The sequence below is a fragment of the Chinchilla lanigera genome, unplaced genomic scaffold, assembly GCF_000276665.1.
Source record: "Chinchilla lanigera isolate Chin_1 unplaced genomic scaffold, ChiLan1.0 scaffold00011, whole genome shotgun sequence".
NCBI classification, from domain to species: domain Eukaryota; kingdom Metazoa; phylum Chordata; class Mammalia; order Rodentia; family Chinchillidae; genus Chinchilla; species Chinchilla lanigera.
Window position 1 is genome coordinate 24,988,058 of NW_004955412.1, and position 12,239 is coordinate 25,000,296.

Below are 12,239 nucleotides of genomic sequence, written 5' to 3' on the forward strand. Positions count from 1 at the left end.
ATAATACAGCAGGGATCTAACAGGAATATCATTGAATTTATAGACCAATTTGGAAATTATTGGCATTTTCACAATACTGAGTCTTCTAATTCATCAACAAGGGATGCCTTTCCTTGTATGATGGACTTTTTTACCATTGAACAATGTTTGTCATTTTATGTATAACATCATGCTTTCCTCTAAAAAAAATTAGCACATATTTGCAGTGCATGCTGTTTGTATTTCTTATGTGGAGTTGACACCTATATGTAACACATGTTATTTCCTATTTTCATATCCTTTCCAGCCTCTCTCCTCCTTCTTTTATCTCTTGATTCACTTCCCATTGAGAAATAATTATTTCCCCATCTTTATTACCCAACTTTAATTTTGCTTATTTATATATTGAATTTCTCATGTAAGGGACATCATGCTATATTTGAGTTTGTATGTATGATTTATTTCACTTATCATATGGTTTCAAAGTATACTCATTTTCCTACAAATGACTCAAGTTTGGCAGAGTAGTACTCTTTCTTTATTGCAGAGTAGTATATCATTGTGTGTAAATATCACATTTTCTTTATTCAACTGTTGATGAACATATAAATGGCTTTCAAGGTTTAGATATTATGAATTGTACTGATATAAACATGCCGATGCATGTACTGCTGTAATGTGTTGTACTCAGATCAAATAGAATTTCTAGTTTAGTTTTTTGAGGAATCTCCATACTTATTTCCATAGTGGTTGTCACAGATTCCATTCCCACAAGTTAGTGTAGAAATTTTCCCTTTCTGCTCAGAGCATCCTCAGAATTTTTATTCGATTGCTGCATGATAAACATTCACTATGGATTAAGACAGAATTTCTTTTCTGCTTTAATTTGCATTTCTCTAATGGGCAGTGATCTTGAACATATCTTCGTATATTTATTAGCCATTTATACTTCTTCTGTGAAATATCTATTCATTTTAGCACATGATTTTTTATTGGTTCTTTTATTATTAATCATTTCATCCTTTCATGACATTACTAAGTGATTTTTATTTTTCATTACAAGTGTATAGAAATAAAATTGAGTTTGTATTTTGATCTTCAATTGCAGCACTTTGCTTAAATTTAAATAGTCCTTCTTAGATATTTTCAGATATTGTCTACATAAGAAAATGCCATTGGGGGGCTGGGGATTTAGCTCAGCGGCAAAGCGCCTGTCTGGCAAGCGCAAGGTCGTGAGTTCAGTTCCCGGTACCAGAGAAAAACCAAAAAAACAAACAAACAAAAAAAACAAAAAGAAAAAAAAAAAAGAAAATGCCATTGGTAAATAGATGAAAGAATAATTGACTCTAGCTTCCCAATATGGATGCTTTAATTTCATTTTGATGCCTGATTACCATAACCAACCTCTCTAGTTATTGCTGAATGGAAGTCAGGAAATGGACAACTTGTGCCCAATATCATAGGGGAAGAAGTTTAATCCACCATTAGTGTGATAATGACTATGGGGATTTTTTGATCCTGTCATTATTTTAATATACAAATATTTCTTTTCAGAGTAGTTGAGGATATGATTGTAATTGTGGTATGTTAACTTGAGTAAGAACACCTAGTGGATTAAGAAAGTTATGGAAGTGTCTGTAGACCATTGACATACAGGCCACAAAACTGAGTGGGAAAGAAACACCCAGGATGTTGGTGGTACCAATAATTAATTTTGTAGCCTGGAGAAAAAGAAAATGGACAGAACTGCTCATTCCCTTTTTAGAATCACTCCAACTGTTGCTGTTGTCTCTCAATGTTTGTCTCCAGCCTCGTCCGTCTTCCAGAACAGACTCTTCAGGCTTCCAACATGGGCTGTCATGGATGATTCCAGAGAGCTTTGTGCACTTCAACCTTTGAATCCTACTAGATCCTCAGGCTCTTGACTGGGCAGATCTTCATTCTGTGCTCTTCTGCTATTTATCCTGTAAGCCTAATGAGTCTTTTTGTATAATTACACATACTTTGTCAATTCTCTTATTTTAGACAACTTTAATATAAACAAATTATAATTAATCAGATATTATACCTTAAAACCTAAAGTAAATGATCAGAAATCTTCTCTGGATGTTCATGGACTGTTTAATACTGATCACCACACTTATAGCACACAACAAAACAGAGAGACAGGTCTATAGATTATTCATTTGCATGCCCCATACACCTGGGATCTGATATTCACTGACATAATATAAATGAAGAGCTGGAAAGAAGTTGGATATAGAAGGGGAAGAAAGCTAAAATTCTGTTTCATACTTCATTGTTGGAACCACAACTATCCACAAGAAAATTTTCTTCCTTTCCTTTATAGAAATCCCAGAAGAAAATGACTGGAGCAAATCATTCTACAGTAATCAAATTTATTCTTTCTGGGCTAACACAAAAACCACAGCTCCAGATTCCCCTCTTCATCCTCTTCCTAGGAATCTATGTAATCACAGTAGTGGGGAACCTGGGCATGATCACTCTGACTGGGCTCTGTTCTCACCTTCACACCCCCATGTACTACCTCCTCAGTAGTCTGTCCTTCATTGACCTCTGCCATTCCACTGTCATTACCCCAAGATGCTGGCAAACTTTGTAGCAGAGGAGAATGTCATCTCCTACCCCAAATGCATGACTCAGCTCTTCTTCTTTTCAGGTTTTGTTATCTCAGAGTGTCACATGCTGGCTGCAATGGCATATGACCGCTATGCTGCCATCTGTAAACCCTTGCTTTACAATGTTTCCATGTCTTCTCAAGTCTGCTGCCGGATGGTAGCTGGGGTGTACAGCATAGGATTGGCTGGTGCCACGGCTCACACAGTCTGCATGCTGAGAGTGGTGTTCTGCAAGGCTGATGTAATAAACCATTACTTCTGTGACCTTTTCCCATTACTGGAGCTCTCCTGCTCCAGTACTTTTATCAATGAGATAGTACTTCTGAGCTTCAGTGTTTTTAATATGTTTCTCCCAAACCTGATTATACTTGCCTCCTACATGTTCATCATAGCCAGCATCCTCCGCATTCGCTCCACTACCGGCAGGTCCAAAGCCTTCAGCACTTGCAGCTCTCACATCTCAGCAGTTGCTGTCTTCTTCGGTTCTCTAGCATTCATGTACCTGCATCCCGCATCAGTCAGCTCCATGGACCAAGGAAAAGTGTGCTCTGTGTTTTATACTACTGTCGTGCCTATGGTGAATCCTCTGATCTATAGCCTGAGGAATAGGGATGTAAAAATTGCCTTTAAAAAGTTCCTTGAAAAAATAAAGTTGTTTTAAAATTTTTTTCCTGCTTTATTAAAAATCTATAAGTTCTGAAGATTTATTAAGGGAACAAGGACAAAAAGTAATGTATGAACAAAAGTCATGAGTTTCCTTATTGTACTCATTTAGACAAAAATTATGAAGGTAGAAAGGCAGGACTTGGTTGAGAGCACCAGGTACATGCGGAAAAGACAGGTGAAATTAACAATTGTTAAATTGCATATAGTTATCTTCAAAGTAGTTGTGCACATTTCCAGATATAAGCATGAAAAAGTGATAAAAAATTCAGCATTAACTGTTCTTTCAATACAATAAAACAATAAAAATTAGTAGTACAAGTAGCTTTGCTACAATATATATATATATTTTCCTTTCATTCTTTCTTTTCTTCTCTCTCTCTCTCATCCCAGTTGTTCTTTCCTTTTGAGCAGTTTCTATCCCTTTCACAGTATCTACTGCAACTTCTGGGTTTTATTTACTCTTTCAGGTTCTTACACTAGGAACACAATACAAGTTTACACATGCTGGTCTGATTTTTTTCAGTTATGAGTGTGGACTCTAGTTGCATCCATTTACCTATGAAAGCCTTGAGTTTATCTTTTTTGTTAGCTGAACAACACGTCATTGTATAGAAATACCACGTCTTATCCATTCCTCAGTTGATGGACATTTGGGTTGTTTCCAAGATTTAACGATGACAAATTGCACTGCTATAAACATTGGTGCACATATATCACTGTGGTATGATGTTTCCAGATCTTTTGGAAAAATACTCAGAAGGGGAGTATGTGAGTTGAATGGAACCTGTAATCCTAGTATTTTGAGGAATCTCCACACTGATTTCCGTAGTGGTTGTATCAATCTAAACTGCCACCAAGAGTGGAGAAGTATTCCATTTTCCTCACAGCCCTTCAAGCATTTGTTACTGGTTCAGTTCTTGATGATAGTCATTTTTTCTGGGGTGAGGTGGAATTTCAGTGTTGTTTTAATTTGCATTTCTTGAATGAACAATGATACTGAACAGTTTTTCATACATTTAATAGCCATTTGTATTTCTACATCTGAGAAGTGTTTATTCATCTCAGATGACCATTTTTGGATAGGGTCTTTAAATTTTAGGGGCTTGGTTTTTAAAAATTTTTTATATGTTCTAGATAGAAGTCCTTTGCAAGAGGGACAGTTGTCTAAAACTTTTACTCATTTCATGGATTTTTTTTACTCTATTGGTGATTTCTTTTGATGTACAAAAGCTTTTCAATAAGATGAGATCTCAGTAGGTGATTCTTTCAAGTATTTCTATGCCTTAGAAATTTCTACCTACTTTCTCTTCCAGTAGATTTAGTGTTCCTGTTTTAATATTTAGATATTTGATCCATTTTGACTTTTGTTTAGTACATTGTGAAGATACAGGTCTAATTTGAGTCTTCAGCATGTAGAAAGCTAATTCTACAAGCACCACTTGTCAAAAAGGCTATCTTTCTTCCAGTGAATGTTTGGCCCCTTTATTAAAGATAAGGTGGCTGAGTGTGTTAGTAGTTGTGTCAGGATCTTCTAATCTGTTCTATTGACCCTGAGGTCAGTTATTTGCCAGTACCATGATGATTTTATCTTGCTAGCTTTTTAGTATAATTTTAAATCAGGCATTGTGTTGCCTCCTGCCTTTTCTTCATTGTTCAGGATTACTTTTACTATTCTAGGTTTCTTCTGGTTCCAGATGAATTTTTGGAATATTTTCTCTAGTTCTGTGTGGTATACTAATGGTATTTTAATCGGTATTGCATTGAATCTATATAACAATTTGGGAGTATGACCATTTTCACAATATTGGTTCTTCCTATAAATCAGCAAGGAATATCTTTCCATCTTCTGAAATCCTCTTTGATCTCTTTCTTCAGAGCACTGTAATTTTCACTCTATAGATATTTTACTTCCTTTGTTAGATTGATTAAGTATTTCTATTTTTGGATGCTACTTTGAAAGTTGTGGTTTCATTAATTTTCTTATCAATGTGGTTGTTGTTTGTGTACAAGAATGCTATTGATTTTTTTAATATTGACTTTGTATCCAGCTATGCTACTAAATGTGGTTATTAAATCTAGCAGTCATTTGGTGTAATTTTTAGAGTCTTCTATGTAGAGCACCATGTCATCTCTGAATAACGATAATTTCAGTTCTTCCTTTCCTATCCATATTCCTTTTATTTTTCTTTTTTGTCTAATGGCTTTGGCTAATATTTTCCTAAAGCTTTTCTGCATCTACTCAGATGATCATGTAATTTTTGTCTTTGGCTCTGTTGACATGATATATATTACATTTTTTATTTGCATATGTTAAACCAGTCCTGCATTTCTGGGATGAATCCCACTTGGTTATGGTGTATAATCTTCTTGACGATTTGTTGCATTCCACTTGCTAGTATTTTATTGAGGATTTTTGCATCAGTTTTCATTATGGAGATTGGCCTGTAGTTATTTCTAGTTGGGTCTTTCTTTGGTTTTGGTATCAGGGTAATACTTTCCTCGAAAGTATTTTCACTTTTCAATTTCATTAAAGTGTTTGAGAAGAACTGGCATTAAATCTTCTCTAAATTTCTTGTAGAATTCAGATGTGAATCCATCAGGACCTGGGTTTTTCTTTCTTGGTACTTTTTAACTACACTTATAATTTCATGGACTGATATCGTTTTATTCAGAATTTTTGTATTTTCTTGATTCAGCGTTGGTAATTCATATGTACCTAGAAATCTGTCCATTTGTTCTGTTTTCCATGCTGTGAGAGTAAAGATTTTCAAAGTAGGTATTGATAATCTTCTGAATTTCTGTAGGATCTCTGGTGATTTCACCTTTTTCATTCCTTATTGCATGAATTTGAGTTTTTTCTTTCTTTTTTGATAAGGTCAACTAGGGGTTTATCAATTTTTTTTTTCAAAGAACAAACTCTTTGATTTGTTAATTATTTGCATTCTTTTCTTAGTCTCCATTGCATTAATTTGTGCTCTGATCTTTATAATTTTCTTTCTTTTTTCAGTTTTGGGTTTGACTTCCGCTCTTTTTTCTAGAATCTTGAGGTGTATGATGAGGTTATCTAGTAGTGCTCATTTCATTTTCCTAATGTGAGAATTCACTGCTAAAATTTCCTCTTAGGACTGCTTTCATTGCACCCCACAGGTTCTGCTGAGTTGTATCTGCAGTTCCATTTGATTGTAAATCTCGTATAATTTCTTTTTAAATTTCATCTATTACCCATTGGTTATTCAGGGAGGTGTTAGTGAATTTCCTTGTGTTTATACAGATTTGTCATTTCTTTTGTCAATAATTTCCAATTTCATTGTCCTATGGTCAGACATTATGCATGGTATGATTTCAATTCCTTTGAATTTACTTATGCATGCCCTATGCACTAGTGTGTGGTCTATTTCGGAGAACCTCCATGTGCAGCTGAGAAGAATGTGTTTTCTGATGTTGGGTGGAACACTCTGTAAAATTCTATCAAGTCTCTATCTTCACAAGATTGCTTTAGTTCTACAATTTGTTTGCTCATTTTTTGCCTAGTTGATCTATCTCTTAGTCACAATGGGGTGTTAAAATCCCCCATTACAATTGTGTTATTGCTTATTTGATTTTTCCTGCCTATTAAAGTTTGTCTTATATAGTTCAGTGCTCCTGCACTTTGTGCATATATTTTTATGATTGCTGTCTCTTCTTTTTGCAATGTTCCCCTAACAAGTATTGAATGACCTTCTTTATCTCTTCTGATCACTCTTGATTTGAAGTTCACATGGTTTACAAACAGAATAGTTACCCTTGCTTCTTCCTTGGTTCCTGCTACATGGAACATTGTTTTCCTTTCTTCAGTCTATGAAGTTCCTTTGAGTTGACTGTGTTTCTTGTATACAACATATTGTTGGATTTTGTTTCTTGATTCACTCTCCTTTTTATTGGTGAATTGAGGCCATTTGATGCTTAAAACTAATATATATTGGTTTATCATTGTCATGTTATTTTCTTGGTTTTGGTTCTCTACTCTTCCCCTCTGTTTAGTTACTTGCTTTGCTTAGTGCTTGCTTCCTTTCTATTATTGTTTTTTAAATTTTTATCAAATTTTCGTCTATTTTATCTTTCAGTACACTTTGTAGGATTGCTTAGGTGGTCCTGAATTTCTTCAGTTGTCCTTTATTGTGGAAATATTTTATTTCTTAATTAATTTTGATATGGTTTTGCAGGGTACAGCAATTTGGGTTGGAAGTTGTTGTATTTCAGGACCTGAAATACTTCACTACAAGCTTTCCTTTTTTTTTTTTTCCAGTACCAAGAATCAAACTCATGACCTTGAGCTTGCCAGGCAGGCATTGTGCCACTGAGCTAAATCCCCAGCCCCCTACAAACTCTTCTTGACTTGATGATTTGTGTTGAGAAATCTGGCATGATTCTGATGGGCTCTCCTTTATAGGTGATCTGGTTTTTTTCTCTAACACCTTGTTTTAAATTTCATTTTTTTAAAGATAAAAGAATGAAAAAATATTAACAGATAGACATGTATACATAATAATCAGGATCCTAGAAATTCAGCAAAAGAACAGACTATTAAAAGCTATTAAACAGATTCAAAGAGATAACTAACAGCTTTTAATATTCTGTTCTTTTGCTGAATTTCTAGGATCATGATTATTATGTCTGTGGTAGATTTATTTTTGGTTATGACTAGTTTGATTTCTATGTGCCTCACTTAGCTCTATGTCAGATTCTTTTCCCATGCTCAGGAAATTTTCAGACACTACATCTGCAAATAGTCTTTTTATTTCATTTGTGTTGACTCGTGCTGTTTTGTGGACACTTAGCTCTTCTTGACTTGATATTGGTTCTTTGAAAGAATAAATAAAACTGATAAACCATTAGCCAACCTCATCAAAAAGAGGAAAGAAAAAATAAATTAATGCAATTAGAAATGAAAAGAGGGAAATCACATGAATAATATAGAAATCCAGAGATTATCAATACCTACTAGGAGAACCTATATTCTAATAAGATGGAGAAATGGACAGATTTCTAGACACAAACTACCAAAACTAAATCTAGAAGATATAAAAATTATAAATAATCCAATATCAACAAATGAAATTGAAAATGTAAGTAAAAACTTACCAATGAAGAAAAGCCTAGGCCATGATGAATTCACTTTGAATTCTACAAGACATTTAGAGAAGAACTAAGGCCACTAATGCTGAAACTCTTTAAGGACATTGAAAAGGAATCAATCCCACAAAAATCATTCCTGGAAGCAAGTATTACCCTGATTCCAAAACCAGAGAAGAATGGAACCAAAAAAAGAAAAGAGTCTCATGTTTGCCATCAAAGGATCACTCTAGATTTCCCCCATTTCACCATTAGCCTGAAATTTATGGAAAGAGAAGGGAATGCCCCAAAACTTGAAGAATAGTGCACTGTGATGATACACCTCACTTCCACCTCTATCCCTTTGGTAAGAACCTAGTCAAACAGACAAACCAAGAGGTAAAGGGGATTGAGAAATGCTGTGATAATTCATATGACATTAGGTCAAACTAAGATGCAAGCACCTTTTTTTAACTGAAGAAGAGAGAAAGAGATAAAAAAGAACTAACAATTTATTTAACATTTTCTGATATTTATATACTTAAATCTTTTTCAATGTAAATTTAAATTACCAATTTCAATACTTTTCAATATTAATATAGATGATTTTATTGTTCTTCTGTACATTTAACATTTGGTTTAGCATTGTATTCAAGGACTTTAATAGTATTCAATATGATTAAAATAAAATGTGTAATGCAGTAGGAAATATGTTAAGATCTACCATAAAAGTAGATATCATGCTGGATGGAGCAGACCTTGTAGTATACTAAGAATCCTTTGCTCCCTCCTATAGTTTTTGGCATTATTCTTGATGATTCCTCATTCTGAAGTGGCTTTTGTTTCCATTCAATTTCATCTTTCTAATGCATTTCTCACTATTCCAGGCTCTAATAAGGCACACCTCTGGTTCAACACAGTCTATTCATGGTGATATCATCTTTGATATTTTATTATTAATGAAAGCTTGAGGATTCTATACTTCTAAAAGTCATCAAATTCTTGAGAACAATAATCATTCCATAACTATCACATTTGTAATTCTGAGGTGTATTCTATAGTATGCTTTTACTCCTCAAAACTTATGGGGGTACAAGCAAAGCATCTTGCAAAAAATAACCACCCCAGAACAAAAAAAACTTAAACACACATTAAACTACACATCTAATAAATCTTGAAAATATTCCACAGCAGGTTTATTAAAAAGTTTGTGCCAATTATTGTTTAAATTTATATAATATTTGATAAATGTTCAGCAAAAATATTCAATATCATTATACTGAGAATTAATCTAGAATGAAATTACCTTCTATAAGACATAGTTTTACTCTATATTATCTCTAAATTTCTCCAAACAGTTTTATCAAACATATTTTTACTGCTGTGGAGAAATAGGAACCCTTCTCCACTGCTGGTGGGAATGCAGACTGGTGAAACCACTGTGGAAATCAGTTTGGAGATTCCTCCGAAAACTAGGTTTAGAGGTCCCATTCAACCCAGCTATTCCCCTGCTGGGTATTTTCCCAGAAGATCTAAAAACATCATATCACAGTGATATATGTGCACCTATGTTCATAGCAGCACAATTTGTAATCGCTAAAATGTGGAAGCAACCCAAATGTCCATCCACCAAGAATTGGATAAGAAAATTGTGGTACTTTTATATAATGGAATATTACTCAGCTATAAAGAAAGATAAACTTGAGGCCTTTATATTTAAATGGTCACAACTAGAGACCATACTCATAAGTGAAATAAATCAAACATACATGTGCAAGCACCGCATTGTGTCACTAGTGTAAAACTTGAAAGAGTTAATTTAAACTCAGAGGTATGATAGACACTGTGAAATGATAGGAAACCACTGAAGAGTAAAGGGCTTCTGGGATGTGGGAAAAGAGAAGGGAAAGAAGGAGAAATTTTACAGATGGCCACACTGCTTTGAGTATCAGCTTCATCAGAGAACTAGGTTAGTGACTCAATGCATACCTTTGATCTGTCTGTTCCTAACATGTCTAGTTAACATGGTTGTTCTTCTGTCTTCTATTTCTATGCTGAAAGAAACTGTCAATGAGTCTTTGGTTGACCAGTATTGCATGTCTATATCTGTTTTCATGAGAAGTCACTTTGAAGATATCAATATGTAATACAACCACCATTGTTAATTCCCTACCACTTTGTTTGTAACTCTGTATTGTCTGTATTGTGCTTGTGATATGTTGTAAAATGTTGTATGTCTGTTAATGTTTCCCTCCTTTTATCTTTAAAATAAAAAAAAAACATTTTTACTAATTCTTTTTCAGTTTTTCTCCTATTTTTAAGAGGAAAACCATGCCTCATTTCTCATTCTTAATCTGGTTAGGCATTCCTTCGGGGTTTTTGGTAGTATCTGAAATATTTTACCTTGTGAACTGAATGAAAGCTACTTTTACTCAGACTCTAAAGTAAGATACACCAAAAAGGACTGTTTTGTGGCTATATCAATATAAATGGTACAGGCCAATGAAAATCAAACTCCAAAATAATACAGTCATTGATACCTTTTCTTGGCTTTTCTATTTTCCTTGTGATAAATCACTCTGGACAATGCATTCATTGTATGCCTTAAATTTTGAATATTTTTTAATGTTTTGACATGGAACACACTAGAGCTCTAACAATATCTCTCATACTGTTCATTTAATTCATAATGAAACAAGACTGTGGATTTACATATGTGTCACAATACTGAACATTTGAGAACCAGTGGAGTAAAAGGGAAAACCTAATTGTTGATTTCCCACAGAGTTGATGCTTGTGGGATAAGATTCTAGTGGGAGGTCATTAAAATTGTTTATTCCTAATCAGACTCTTATTGTCTATAACCAATATATAAAACCAGCTATTAATGAGCTTTTACAGATGGCCACACTGCTTTGAGTATCAGCTTCATCAGAGAACTAGGTTAGTGACTCAATGCATACCTTTGATCTGTCTGTTCCTAACACGTCTATTTTTCTGGGCCAATCAATGGAGAAGAAAAATATCCAAAACTGATCTCTCTGGGAAGAAAGAGGGTATGTCTGAGTCTCAGACTATAACTTTTAAAACCTTGGAATCATTAGCTGCAGTTTCTCTCCAGTGCTAATAAAGATGCTCAGGACTATTTCTCTATCTACTTATCCTCAGTAGAAAAGCCACACTCCCCGATGAGTCCAGGTTCCCTCAATATCTCTTTGCCCCTGAAATATAAAATTACAGCAAATAATTATTTTTTTTACTCATTTCAACTAAGGCATTGTGGAGGCTTTGTTCAGTTGGTTTGAATTTATGTTAATTTATTTTAACGGTCTCCAAACTATTTTATCAACATATCTTATAGAGACTTCCTATAGCACACAGTATAACTAGCACTATATTGAATTTATAATTACTGTGGAAGCAAAGGTAATACCACTCAGGATAATACAGAATTAATTGTGTGCCACATATGAACATAATGAACACGCTCGTGGGCAGATAGAAAGTGGAATTTTTAAGTGGGATGTCACTTTGAAAGATCTTAACTAAAGAGCCTTAACTTTTAAATAAGATTTCATGGGGTAAAGAAGAAAGGAAAGAGAAACTGCAGACATGTTACAAATTACAGTTGAGGGCGTGCCGAAGGTCCTTCGGGGCAATAGCTATGTGCTGTTATAAGTGCTAGGAGAAAAATGGAAAACTTCTTTGTCTTCAAAACCTTTCATTGTCCCTACTCTGCATTCTCACTACAATACCTATGTTCCTGTAGGACCTCTCCTAAAAAGACGTTTATTCTGTTGCCTAGTCCACCTTCTTGTCCCTTCTGGACTGAAACATATAGAGGAGCAAGGAGTCTATGTACTT

General features: G+C 34.3%; 1 pseudogene; it reads left to right on the plus strand.

Annotated features, from left to right (window-relative positions):
- Window positions 1-2,335: 2,335 nt before the first annotated feature.
- On the plus strand, window positions 2,336-3,279 carry LOC102004151 (annotated as a pseudogene).
- Window positions 3,280-12,239: the final 8,960 nt, after the last annotated feature.